The sequence below is a fragment of the Diadema antillarum genome, unplaced genomic scaffold (genome assembly GCF_040938485.1).
Source record: "Diadema antillarum isolate AM-2024a unplaced genomic scaffold, OU_Dant_1.0 seq00000992_RagTag, whole genome shotgun sequence".
NCBI lineage: Eukaryota > Metazoa > Echinodermata > Echinoidea > Diadematoida > Diadematidae > Diadema > Diadema antillarum.
The window spans coordinates 96,510-110,147 of NW_027271830.1; positions in this window are offsets into that span (position 1 = coordinate 96,510).

The following is a 13,638-nucleotide window of genomic DNA, read 5'->3' on the forward strand; positions in this document are numbered from 1 at the left end:
TTATCATGAACTGATTTTTTGTACGATTATATAGGGGGCCTATATAGGAGCATGCTGTTAGCAAGACTTGATTGAAGAGTTGGGGGTGGTCCCTGTCCTGGTTTAACCCTTCCTTTATTAATTAGTCACATGTTTACTTCACATTCATTTCTTCTCTTTTTTTTTCTTTTCCCCCTAAAACAGTGAGCCATTAAAAACTATACTATCAAATCGTTCACTTTTACCGATGACTGATACAAATAGCATTAAGAATCAATTTCTGATTTCGAAAAACTCTAACATAGCCTTCGGTTCCTCCATGTATAAGTGAAAGGCACTTTGATAACGGAATGTCTATATTGAAGTATGTTATCATGAGGGCACACAATTTTGAAACCATCAAACTTTGACAGACACATTATTTCAAAGCAGCTGTATGGAAGGTAGACTTCCGTCCGAAGAGTCCCTGTTCAGGGGCGGATCCAGGAAATCCTTGAAGGGGAGGAGCCTTTACCAAATTAAACGGGGCGCACCCCTCCTTTTTCTTTTTACATCTTTTGTTTTAACGAAAAATGAAGAGGGCGCCCGGTGTGCCCCCCTCTGGATCTGTCACTGCTGTTCCAAAGCATCCAGTCAGTTTTATAGTCCTGTCCAATACAGCAGTAGCATCCGCGTCTTGCATTATAGACATGGCAAGTTAAGACCCGCCCCCGCCTCTCCCGCATGCCTTCTTATTGAAACCTCAAAGACTTGAGTGAGAAATTGCACATTTCAAAGATGTATGCTACGAGAGCCTCGATTAAACAGCTTTTCTAACTCGCACACTTTGCTACTTTGTTGGACACACTGAGATTTGATCCAAGGCAAGCTCCTTTGGGGTTGAGTTAAGTTTCCTACATCTCGATTTCAGAAATTTAGTTGTTTTGAGATATTGTTCCTCTTATAGATGGGCGATTTGGAAACCATCAAATCTAACAATCGAGTCATGTACGTTTTGCTCTCGTTCTACGGCTAGTTGTCAATATAGCACTCATTTTAGATGAGGGGTGCATGTCAAGGACGCCGCACCATGTTTGATTTATAAACACTGCACCTTGATTATGTTTGAGTGAATATTTGTTGTTTTTTTCTTGGCCATATTAGGGGCCTTTAACAGTGTCGCATCTATGAGGAATCGTCGTTATAATGACTCTATTCACTATGGAGATAGTAAACAAATAATCAACGCTGGTGAAGGTGATGGGACAAACTATCCGAGACGACCTGGATATAGCTATCTTTCCGATAGCGTATGATAGTCCATATTAGTCACGTATTCATGTCAATGAATGGCACTTTGTCAGTCAAAAGAAAAAAAAAACAGAAGTATAATTTAATCAGAATCCATGCCTTTTTTAAAATGAAAGAATAAAATGATTGTTGTCACATGCGATAAAGCCACTAAGAGTTAGAAAAAAATACATCCAAATCTTTGATTGAGGCGCACCTTGACTCTGTAGGATCTAAAAGTACTTACGTATAGAGTTTTCAATATCACAACGAGAATGACCATTAGCCAACGTCAGTAATGACAGAGACAGCTGTTACATGCACAAGTAAATAGAAGAAGAAGAAGAAGAAGAAGAAGAAGAAGAAGAAGAAGAAGGATTTCATGAAACTGATTTATGCTTTCATATTTACACCACCTTCAACCAAATTGTACAGTATTCAGCTATCACTCATATCAATGACAGTGTTATCTGATATATAGTTTATGAATTATTAAGAATCAAAAGTGGGAAATGTTTTTTGAAACACCTAGTATAAGAGTCAAAGGGGGAAGCCTACGCAGCTTGTATTACCTGGGCCCAATAAAATAAATCACATCGTTACTTTGATTGAATTGATCTGAATTCCACTTTGTGTTCAAAAGAACAGGAAAAGAATGAGTTAAATGATTATGAAAAAAGGAAAAGTCTATTTTTTATGTGAAAAAACATAATAATCTCAAAACATGTTCAAAACATGTTCAAATAACATACACGCTTGCAACAAACCTAAATAACTAGTGGTCATAAGAACCTAAGTGGAGGAGTCTAAATCAAAAACACAGCTAGTATATAAGATAGGCCCCTGAAAAAAAAATCCCATTATAACAGAACCGTAATTTACACAAACAACAACAACAAATTATTCATACCTTTAAAAACAAGCCAATAACTATAACAACTGAAACTAAAGCCCCGCAATGATAACAGAAAATGAGATGGAAGGATACGAAACAGAAGGAATAGGTGAGACAACTTGAGATTAGAAGGGAAAGAAGAGATGGGGAGGGGAGCCGATATCGAACAGAAGGATTTAACATTTCAAACATAATATTGTTGTGATATTTGGTTCTTAAATTGTCTCTTGAAATAAATGATAGACTGTCGATGCGTCAAAGTTGCATATAAATTGGTTAGTATTAGTATTCTTTGTATGTGGGGTTTTGTTTAACCTGATGTTGTGAACAAACATTGATAAAAGTACTAACATACAAAGGCAGCTATTAATATAGCTAATGTGGTTTTGATTGTTTCGGTACAGTAATTGTCAGTTATTTGTGGGGAAACAGATTAATTTTACCACCAACTGCGCTCAGGAGTTTGCATTTTAGAACCTGTTAATCGATAGACACCTTCCTTTCACAAGTTTGCAGTACTGTGATTAGTGGAAAGTTAAAAATTTATTTCCTTCACTATTATAACCCATATTCTTGGTATCGGAGTCCAATGTAAAGTCATATTTCAATTCAATAATACAAACAGAGTTGCAAGTAACTTTTAAAATATACGAAATAACTACAGAGTTGTATAATTAAGTAAATCAGAGTGAATTATGATGAAAAGAACCAAGGAAATATACAGTAATAGGTAACATAGGCCTATTACTATACACGACCCCGTGAACAAAAAAAAAGAAGGAAAATATGACGAGAGAGAGAGAGGCGGTGGGAGAGAAAAAGAGGGGAAGGGGAAGAGTGAGAAGGAACCAAAACTGATGACATGAGCACAGCTGTACAAATTTAGAATGAAAGAAATACTAGTCACATATAGTTAAGAAAAACAAAAAGGGAAAATAAAAAAACCCAAAGACATACGGAAATATATTCATATGATAAGTGAACAAAGAATGAAGGAAAAATGGAGACGATAGAGAGAGAGAGAGGAAGAAAAATGAAGAGAAAGAGGGGGAGAGTGAAAAGGCACGTTACAGATAAAGAAATCACACTCTGTAAAAAGACTTATGCAGTAACTAAGAAAAGGACGAAATATAGTCATCTTAACATGTGTCATTATATAAATACAAAACTTAGCTTAACCAGAAAGAACTGCCCTTTTTCATACTTTTCACAATTATGATCCACCTTCATTTGAGGTATCATTCTGTGTTATCTTTCAAATTCAAATTCAAATTCAAACTTTATTTTCACTTTTTTTTCCCAACAGAATGTACAAGAAACAATTATTATAAATTTGACATGCGAGTAATAAAATGTACATAACCAGACAGGATTAACAACATGTTCATGTCTACATGAACAGTACAAAAAAGATACATACACTCTATATACACTCTGCGAGAAAAAAAAAAGTGGAGGTACCCACTCAAAAGACTATGCTTGTATCATGTGGGTACCTCTGAGGGAAAGGGGAAATAAGGGGGTGAAAAGCTTACAACTACAAAGAGTGCTGGAAACTGGGAAAGTCGGGAATAGAAAAAAAAAGAAAGCAAAAGTGTGGAAAAAAGGAACAAAAAACAGGGAAAAGAGGAAGAGAGAGAGAGAGATAGAAAGAAAAGCCTAAGAAAAGCTTAATCTTATCAAGCAGGTCTATTTCTTTCGCCGTTCATTCAGAGGCTGCAATGAAAAGGTAATAGAATTCATCACCACTTTTATTCACACAATCTTTGATTTTGAAGTATTTGAATATCTTCCAGAAACTGTTGGGAATTTGTGATTAGCACAACGGAATTTGCATGAAAATTTCCCTGCGAATCATTCCAGTGTTGGAGGTATTTCTTAAAACGAAGCTCCAGCTTGAAAATTCGATAGTGCAAACATTGGGGATTAAAATTTCTTCTGTGCATCACTGCGCCACTCTTCCTTATGATTTTTATTTAATGTGGCGCAAACATAGAGATGTAGTATATATCTCTATGGGCGCAAACTAAACTTTTGCTTCTGCCAGAGTGAGATTTGATGCTTGATTGTACTAGGTGTTTCAAAAAACATTTCCCACTTTTGATTCTTAATAATTCAAAAACTATATATCAAATAACACTGTCATTGATATGAGTGATAGCTGAATAGTGTACAATTTGGTTGAAGATGGTATAAATATGAAAGCATAAATAAGTTTCATGAAATCCATGATTAATTTGAGTTAGGTTCCAGACTTTGCTCTATTTTCAACCCTCTGTACAAAATTTCACTTTGCACAGGGGTCAATGGGTGTGTATGGGAGTGTGTGGTTAACAACCTGACAATGGTCCTGAACAATGGCCAGGGTTTGAATGCTTCATTATTCATTCATGAGAAATTCCACTATCACAACTAGTCTTTATTCAGCCTCTGGCAGTATCTGTGTAAAGTCAAACGCCTGTCGATACTGTCGTTGAGTCGCGTCAGTGCTCTCCCTACTTCTGAAAAACAAAATTACAATGAATACCTTCTGTTCTATTGTAAACGTGGTGACAGGAAGTAAAGAATATCAATTAGAGTACATATATACACTTGTGTATATGGAGCCTTAAATAAATCTACTCTGAAACAAACCGCCCCAATGATAGATGCTGCTGAATTCTTTACCAAAAATGATATCTTTTTATCGAAAAAGCGAAAAATTTGTCAGACTATTTAATTAGTAGACAGTTGTATTGAAATGAGGAACTTTAGATCATTCATGCTTATTTATATCCCAAATTTAGTGATATGTCGGAAGCAAAATTTGAAAATGATTGCCAGCTGGAATGAAATGTGGTGTTTGCAAGCACTTTACTGTGCATAAATTCAGGCTAGCAGTGCCCAGGGCAATCCACATGAATTATTGATTAAGCATTCATGTGCCAGGGAGCGCCAGACTGACGCCTAGTCAACAGGTGGTTCAGGCATGTCCATTGTTCAGGGCCATTGTCAGCACACACTCACATACACAGCATTGGTTCCTGTGCGAAGTTCAATTTTTGTACAGAGGGTTAAAATTTGACCAAAATCTGAAACCTTACTTCGAAATCAATCTTAGATTTAATGAAACTGATTCATGCTTTCACGTGCAAATTACCTTCAACCAAATTGTACACTATCCAGCTATTACTCATATCAATGACAGTTTTTATCGAATGAATAGTTTTTGAAATATTTATGATCAAAAGTGAGAAATGTTTTTTGAAACACCTAGTACCAACTTTCTGTGAGACCTATCATATCTAAGGTTGTCAAATATCTAATTTTTTTTTTTATATTTTGGGGTGTTATTTTCCGATATTTGTAATCGAATCAAGTCGTTTTTACATAGGGTAACATTGTGTCTTGGAGTTTGCATTGATTAAGATTTCGGGGTGTCATTTTCCGATATTGTAATCGATTTAGGTCAGTTTCACATAGGATAACGTTGTCTCTTGGACTCGGGGTGTCATTTTCCGATATTTAGAATCGATTTAGGTGGTTTTCAATAGAATAGCGTTGTGTCTTGGAGTTTGTGTTGAGTTTGCATTAATTAGTATTTCGGGGTGTCATTTTTCGCTATCTGTGATCGATATTACGTGGTTTTCACAATCATAGGATAGCGTTGTGTCTTGGGAGTTTGTGTTGAGTTTGCATTAATTAGTATTTCGGCCTTCTACATTTTAAAAACAAAATAAAATCTACCCGACATCTATTTGGTCAAAAAATATTTTAATATTTCAATACAAATGATTTTACGCGTTTTAGTTGACTGTTGAAATGAGATGCTTGAAGAACTGAGGTAAACGTGACTTCAGTCATTCTTCGATAGGATGGATTTACTTGATCGATATCTGTTTCGAGACGACTAAGCGGTCTATACGAAGAGCCAGGTCCAGATGCTGTAATAAGCCAGTTCGGGGTTCCAGTTTGAGCATTAGCAGAAAAGGTCATTTGTACTGAGAGACAGGCTGGTTTTTAAATTCACTGAGATAAGCATCTGTAATGCTATGATTATTCATGTAATCCTTATAAATCGTGCCTGACAGTACATCCATGCACCTGACAGCAAGCGTGCCAGGTATTTGGCAATTTTAACAGAAAAAAAAACCACGATAATGTATTCGAAACAGCGCAATGGATGCTTCCCAAAGTGTTGACTGTATGACGAACCATTCTGGTCACTTCATCTGCGCAGGTTCATTCTTTATTTGAATACGAGTCCCATAAATTGCTATGTTGGGCAAACTGATGCATTAAGTCGCTTTGAATTAAGTGAAGTGTTTAAAGGGGATGGCTAGTAACTGATCAGTGGGAATCAGTGGGAATGCTGGGGGATGATTGTTCCAATCTTTGTGGGATTCATTTAAGAGTACATTATATATATCTATTGTTGTGTGAAAATTATTTGCTTCAGAATGGGCTCATATTCAAGTAATGTGCAGTTTAATGCAGTGGCGGATTCAGAGGGGGTGCAACCGGCGCACGCTCCCCTTCATTTTTCTTTAAAAACACAGGAAACAAAAAAAAAAAGTGAAATGATACCCGGAAGTGGCACTAGAAATATTACATGCGCCCCCCCCCCCCCTTACAGAATTCCTGGATCCGCCCCTGTAATGTTTCCAGGTTAGCATGCCTGTACAGTGACGGGGCATTAAACTGCACATTACTTGAATATGAGACCGTTCTGAAGCAAATAATTTTCATACAACAATAGATATATAATGTACTCTTAAATGAATCCCAGAAGAATTGGAACAATCATCCCCCAGCATTCCCAATGATTCCCACTGATCAGTTACTAGCCATCCCCTTTAACCAACTGAGAAAAACGAAAGGTCATTTGTACCCGTGTACACATGAGCTATTTCCAAACTGGCTTATTCTCCCTAATTTTCACCGCTAACGGTTTGTATTAGTTTGCATTAATCAGTAGTTTGCGTTAGTTTGCATTAACTAGTAGTTTGCATTAGTTTGCACCAGTTTGCATCAGTTTCCATTAGTTTGCGTCAATAAGTAGGACGGGGCATTCGGCTTTACAATGTTGTTTGTGAATATGGACAGGGAGGTGACACCTCCCTGTCCATATTGAAAAAAAAAAAACACACACACACTTACCGCCATTTTGAATTTCAGTATGCCGCCTCGACGAAAAGTTGAAAATCCCTATTTTTAAGTTCTAAATGACGAATGTCGCTCCGTGCAGGGAAGAATTAATGAGATCTATCGCAGGTGTTGATGAGTTGCTTTGACGAAACACAGCGTTCCTGTTTAAATATGCATATAGTTCCTCAATCACAGTAAACCGAACGAGCAGCAGTTCGATGCCCCTTTCAACACTTTCGGCAGCAACGTGTATAGAAAACAGGACACGTGAACAAAAATCAGTTTAAAAATGTAGGCATACTTTGGATCGTTAACTGTAACATGATACTTAAGTATACACATAAGTAGGGCCCTGATTTAGCCAATGACATTTCATAATCAGAAAGATTTCACATCAAGTTCTAAACTTCCCAAACGAAGCCATTTGTGCGCAAGGTAGTTGATCGATTTTTTTTTTTTGAAGAAAAACTGAAGGCATTTGTTCCCTGCCATATTACCCCCAAGTCCCACACAGGATTTCCACATTTCTTCTGAACGGAGGTCTCCGTGATATATTCAAACTCTGTAAAAGAGCGGCTTGGAGCACGGGAAGTCAAAGACAATGAAATGTCTATAAGCATTCAAGAATATTGTCATGCAATTAACCTACGAAAAGAATTGCACAAAGTGCGAAGAGATTTCGCTCCAGGCCTATCGAAACAACGAATGCCCAACGAAATTAAAAAAATGAAGATGCGTTCGCATCCGTGTGCTGATCATAATGATCACCAAGTTAGTCTGGGTGCCAAAGCCACTTTTTGGGCCTAACCTTGTTTTACCGTCCACCCAATGTTTTTGAAGGTTTTACCCTATTTCGGGGGTGCTGAATCCGAATCTGGATGATGCAACTCTTGCATCCTTGAGGGTTTTGAGATATTCAAGATGGCCGTCAAAATGGCCGCCAAAACCGGAAATTCCCACGTATTTCCTTCTTAATGGTGAGATATTGAAAACAATTGATGGATTTACCCTATTTCGAGGGTGCTGAATCCGAATCTGGATGATGCAACTCTTGCATCATTGAGGGTTTTGAGATATTCAAGATGGCCGCAAAAATGGCCGCCAAAACCGGAAATTCCCACGTATTTCCTTCTAAAAGGTGAGATATTGAAAACAATTGATCGTTTTACCCTATTTCGAGGGTGCTGAATCCGAATCTGGATGATGCAACTCTTGCATCCTTGAGGATTTTGAGATATTCAAGATGGCCGCCAAAATGGCCACCAAAACCGAAAATTCCCACGTATTTCCTTCTAAATGGTGTGAAATTGGAAATAATTGATGATTCTCCCTATTTGGAAGGTGCTGAATCCGAATCTGGATGATGCAACTCATGCATCCATGAAGTTTTTGAGATATTCAAGACGGCCGCCAAAATGGCTGTCAAAATGGCCGCCAATTAAAACCGGAAATTCCCATGTATTTCCTTCTGAATGGTGAGAAATTGAAAACAATTGATGGATCTACCCTATTTCTATGGTGTTAAATCCGAGTCTGGATGATGCAAACCTCGCATCCTTGAGGGTATTGAGATATTCAAGATGGCCGCCAAAATGGCCGCCAAAATGGCCTCCAATCAAAACCGGAAATATCTATGTATTAGCTTTTAAATGGTGAGAAATAGAAAACAGTTGATGGTTTTACTCTATTTCGAGGGTGCTGAATCCGAATCTGGATGATGCACCTCGAGATAGTCAAAATGGCCGCCAAAATGGCCGCCGAAACGGAAACTCGAATGTATTTCCTTCTTATAAATGGTAAGAAATTGATAACAATTGATGGTTTTCGTCAATGGCACAGTTTGAACTTGCTGTATATACAGTGAAACCAGCTCTACTGGATATCTTTGAGTTGGTACGATACAAGTGTGCCAGCAATAATTAACCCTTCAAGACTACAGATGCGGTTGAATAATTGCAAGATTACACTGTTTCCTCTACATATAATGGATAAGTTTTGAACACTAACAATTAATGGACAAGACATGTTCATCTAAATCATATTGTGATAGTGATGTAGAGAAGTGTACTGAAATTACCCAACATTACCTGCCTTAATCCATGAGCAGTTTTAATCTCTTTATCCATGAACACTCACATTGGTTATTTGGTTTATATTGGTGGTCTTGATGACATTGTTGAAGACACGAGTGGGACATTTTTATTGTTATGCTTCAATTTTTTCTTCAATATGATGTAACATTATGTATGTATATATGTATATATAATCTATTACAAACACACACGAGCGGACGGACAAATCACAGGTAACGCGCCTTGGAAAAAAAAGCTAAATAAAAATCAAACGACAACATGGAAGGTAATAGTTGATAATCCAGTACTTACGAATATCATAATCGCGCAGAGTGCTTTTGAAATTACCCTTATTGATATCTACTATAGTGTTCATGGATGCAACCATTTCCAATGACCTAATCAGAATATGCGACAAGTTTCACAAGAATACGAGGCGAGACTCGTCAGAATACAAGACAAGTTTCAACACCAAATACCAACATGCCATAATTTGATATTGATAGCCGAAAAGGATTAACTTTACATCTATGGAGCCATATCATTGGAGACCACAAGCATTATTTCATAACAATTATGCATAAAGACATTTTCAATCGTATCTTTCTTTGCGTTTGTACGTTTCAGTATGATGTCAATATCACTTCTTCTTTTTTCCAGTACGTGTTAAAGTTCCGTTTGAGACATATCGGAATATCTCAGTATATTACAATACCATTGTGACTGTCATTTTGACTTTCAATAAATTTTGGCTGATTTGACAAATTCGCTCAACTGAGTTGAATTCAAGAATACGAATTATTGCTTTTCACCTTGCATGGGTTTAATCTCCCGCTTCGCGTTGGAGCACAATTCTTCACCATTTCAGTATAAGAACAAGTTAAGGAGTTTCCGTTCATACAGGACATTAGTTGTCCGAAAACCTTCAAAGACCTTCAGCACCCTCGAAATAGGGTAAGACCATCAATTTATTTTAAAAATTTTACCATAAAGAAAAAATATATTGACATCGGAATTTCTGCCACTTATTTTGGCTGTCATCTTGGACGTCTAAAAACCCTAAAGAATGGACGAATTTCAACAACCAAGTTTCGAGGGTGCTGAATAGGGCCTAAAATTTACCAATTTTTGACAGTTATTTTGGCGGTCATCTTGGACATCTCAAAACCCTTAAAAAAGAACATGAAAGTTGCATCAACCAGGTTCGGATTCAGCACCCTCGAAATAGAGTGAAACCGCCACTTGTTTTCAATTTCATACCAATTAGAAGGTAATATAGGGCTCACATGGAAATTTTCGTTTTTGACGGCCATTTAGGGGCCATTCTGGCGGCCATCTTTATTATCTCAAAACCCTCAAGGAAGTAAGAGCTGTATACTGGAGCTTCAAATTCAGCAAACTCAAAATAGTGTAAAACCACCAACTGTTTTATATTTTACACAACTTAGAAGGAAATAGGGGGTCTACATATGAATTTCCGTTTTTCGCGGTCATTTTTGGCGACCATCTTTATCATCTCAAGACCCTTAAGGATGCAAGAGTTGTATCCTGAGCTTCGGATTCAGCACACTCAAAATGCGGCTGAGGATCAACCGCAGCATGTACGAATGATGAAACCCGTCATTGCCTGTTTTTTATGTTATTGTTCTGTTTGCGGTGGCGTCATCATCTTATCATGATGGAGCTGCGGTGTTCTACTCAAAGTAACTTACTGACAGCTGATTATTTCTCGCTGGAATAACTATGAGTTCGTTAATGATGTGCACAAACAAGTATTATGTAACCCGATTTTCGTTTTTTTTTCCTCCTGTAAATGAACTTGGGGGCTGAGGATCAACCGCAGCATGTACGAATGATGAACCCTGTTTGTTATATTATGTTATTTTTTTGGTGGCGTCATCAGCTTATCATGATGGGGCTGCGGCGTTTTACTTAAAGCAACTTACTGAAAGCTGATTATTTGCCGCTGGAGTAACTACAAGTTCCTTAATGATAAGCCGCCAGTTGAATGCTCTTGTTTTCCCCAAATAAGAAAAGAGTTTGTATTATTTGTTTCGGGAGTACAAATGATACAGTGTTGTAAATGACAAGGGTTTGTGGAAAGTGTACCATAAATGTATGGAAGATGTACGCTGAGGCGTCACGTGAACCCAAATTCAGATGTTTATTCCTTGGTCCTTTTGTTCCTCTCTACCCTCACACAGTACACGCGATATCTAAGTTATGCCTTGTACCAGATAACCATATACCAATTATGTGCACAAACAAGTTTTGTGTAACCCGATTTTTGTCTTTTTCTCTGTGAATGAACTTGGCGGCTGAGGGTCAACCGCAACGTGGTTGAATGATGAACCTGGGCTTGTTTTTTCTTATTGTTGTGTTCTTGTCGGAGTCATCTGCTTATCATGATGAACGGCTGCGGTGTATGACCCAAAGCAACTTAATTGTTGCTAGAGTAACTATACGAGTAGAAATTTGATCCTGGTTTTTTGTTAGCTTTTCCAGGAATGATATGGGACCTTTTTGTAATTCGCTATTTTCTTTCTTCTTCTTTTTTTTTTCTTGTCGTCACTTTGTTCCTCTCTTATGTAATTGAATACCAAGTCAAACTGTTAAACCGATGGACACTGTGACCTAATCCTGGTTAATAATGTATTTCAGCAGCTGGTCTTCAATCTGATTTATCAAATTTACCTCGCTGCATCTTTACTTTTGATAATTATGGTATGCAATTTTATAAGACCGCTGCACTGGTCATGACACTATGGCAACATTATAGAACGATGCTATTTGATGTATTAAGCCATTTTTCACTTTTATCCGTTCACATACCCGTCATTTGCAGCATCACTAACAATCGACGTTGCCATGGTTGCCGAATCATTCATTTATTTCCAATAGGTCAATACAATCTTTTTTTTTCCTTTTGCATTTATTTCTGCAGTATCAATTTCCCCCTCTTTTGTATAATCATAGAAATGTCATGCACCGATATGTCAAAATTGATACTCTCTAATTTGTGTCAAGAAGGACGATAGCAAGAGGAAGAGGAAAAGTGTATTAACCATCTTATTTCTTTTTCTGTGTATCACTGTAAAAAAAAAAGTAACCCGACATGAATTATTTTTTTGTGATATTATTATCATGAAGTACCAAAAGTGTTGTAATATATGGGTTTAATTAATGTGTATTGGAAAATGTGTGCAGGGTCCGTTGAGTATGACGCTATACTGTACATTTTGAATGTATTCAGTGACAGTTTAGCATCTTTCAATGTCCTGTTCATTGTTATTATCCACTGCTCTCTCCACACGGCATTCCATTTTTTTTTTTGGTAATATTGTCTCTTATAATACATAAAACTGAGATCTAAACTGATGTTTATTATTAGCTGGTTTAACCGCAGTTGTCTGCGATTACTATGGCGTTGTTGGTCTATCTTATACGTAAGCCATAGATCTATACCATTCATGAGTGGTTTTTTTTTTTTACTCGTGTGTTTTCAAGCACGCCGGGAGCTCCGCCTTGCTTGATGTCTATCAGGTTTAGTTATGTTCTGAGCAATATGTGTGCTTTTGTTGTTTTGTTTATGTTTTGTTGTTTATGTTTACTTGTTTATGTTGTCGCTTGTCATGCTATCTCTCGTGTTCACAATCAGCTGTTAATCTATTTCCAATCCATGGTTGGGTCCCGCTCGGCTTATGTAAAGTTTGCTATTCTCCAATTAGGAGCTTACGCTCCATATCTAATACTTAATTTTGGTTGTTAATGATGGCGCAGATAGATAGTTTTGCTTTTCATTCTCTAGGGAATGAAGATTTGATTAACCTTTTTGGAATCAATCAAAAGGATCAACAAAGTGAAAATAACCCATTTAGATATGAATACCGTGCAGCAGATACCATTAATTCTATCTTCGATAATTTGAATGTGAATGAGGAAAATATATTACATCAAGGTTCTGATTATCTAACGATTAATCAATTTCAGTCTTTAGAGATATCGAATGATAGTTTTTCATTGATGCATCTAAATGTCCGAAGTTTAAATAGCAACTTCGAAGATTTACAATCTTTATTAGAAAATTCTACCCAGAATTCATTTTCTGTTATTGGGCTCACTGAGACGTGGCTTACTAAATATTCCCCTAATTCTTTTGCATTTCCTGGTTATGATTTTATTACGAATAATAGAACTAACAAGGTAGGAGGAGGGGTTGCATTATATATTAAACAACATTTTGATTATTTTGTACACACCGAACTTAACTCCATGAATGAAATTTTAGAATCTTTG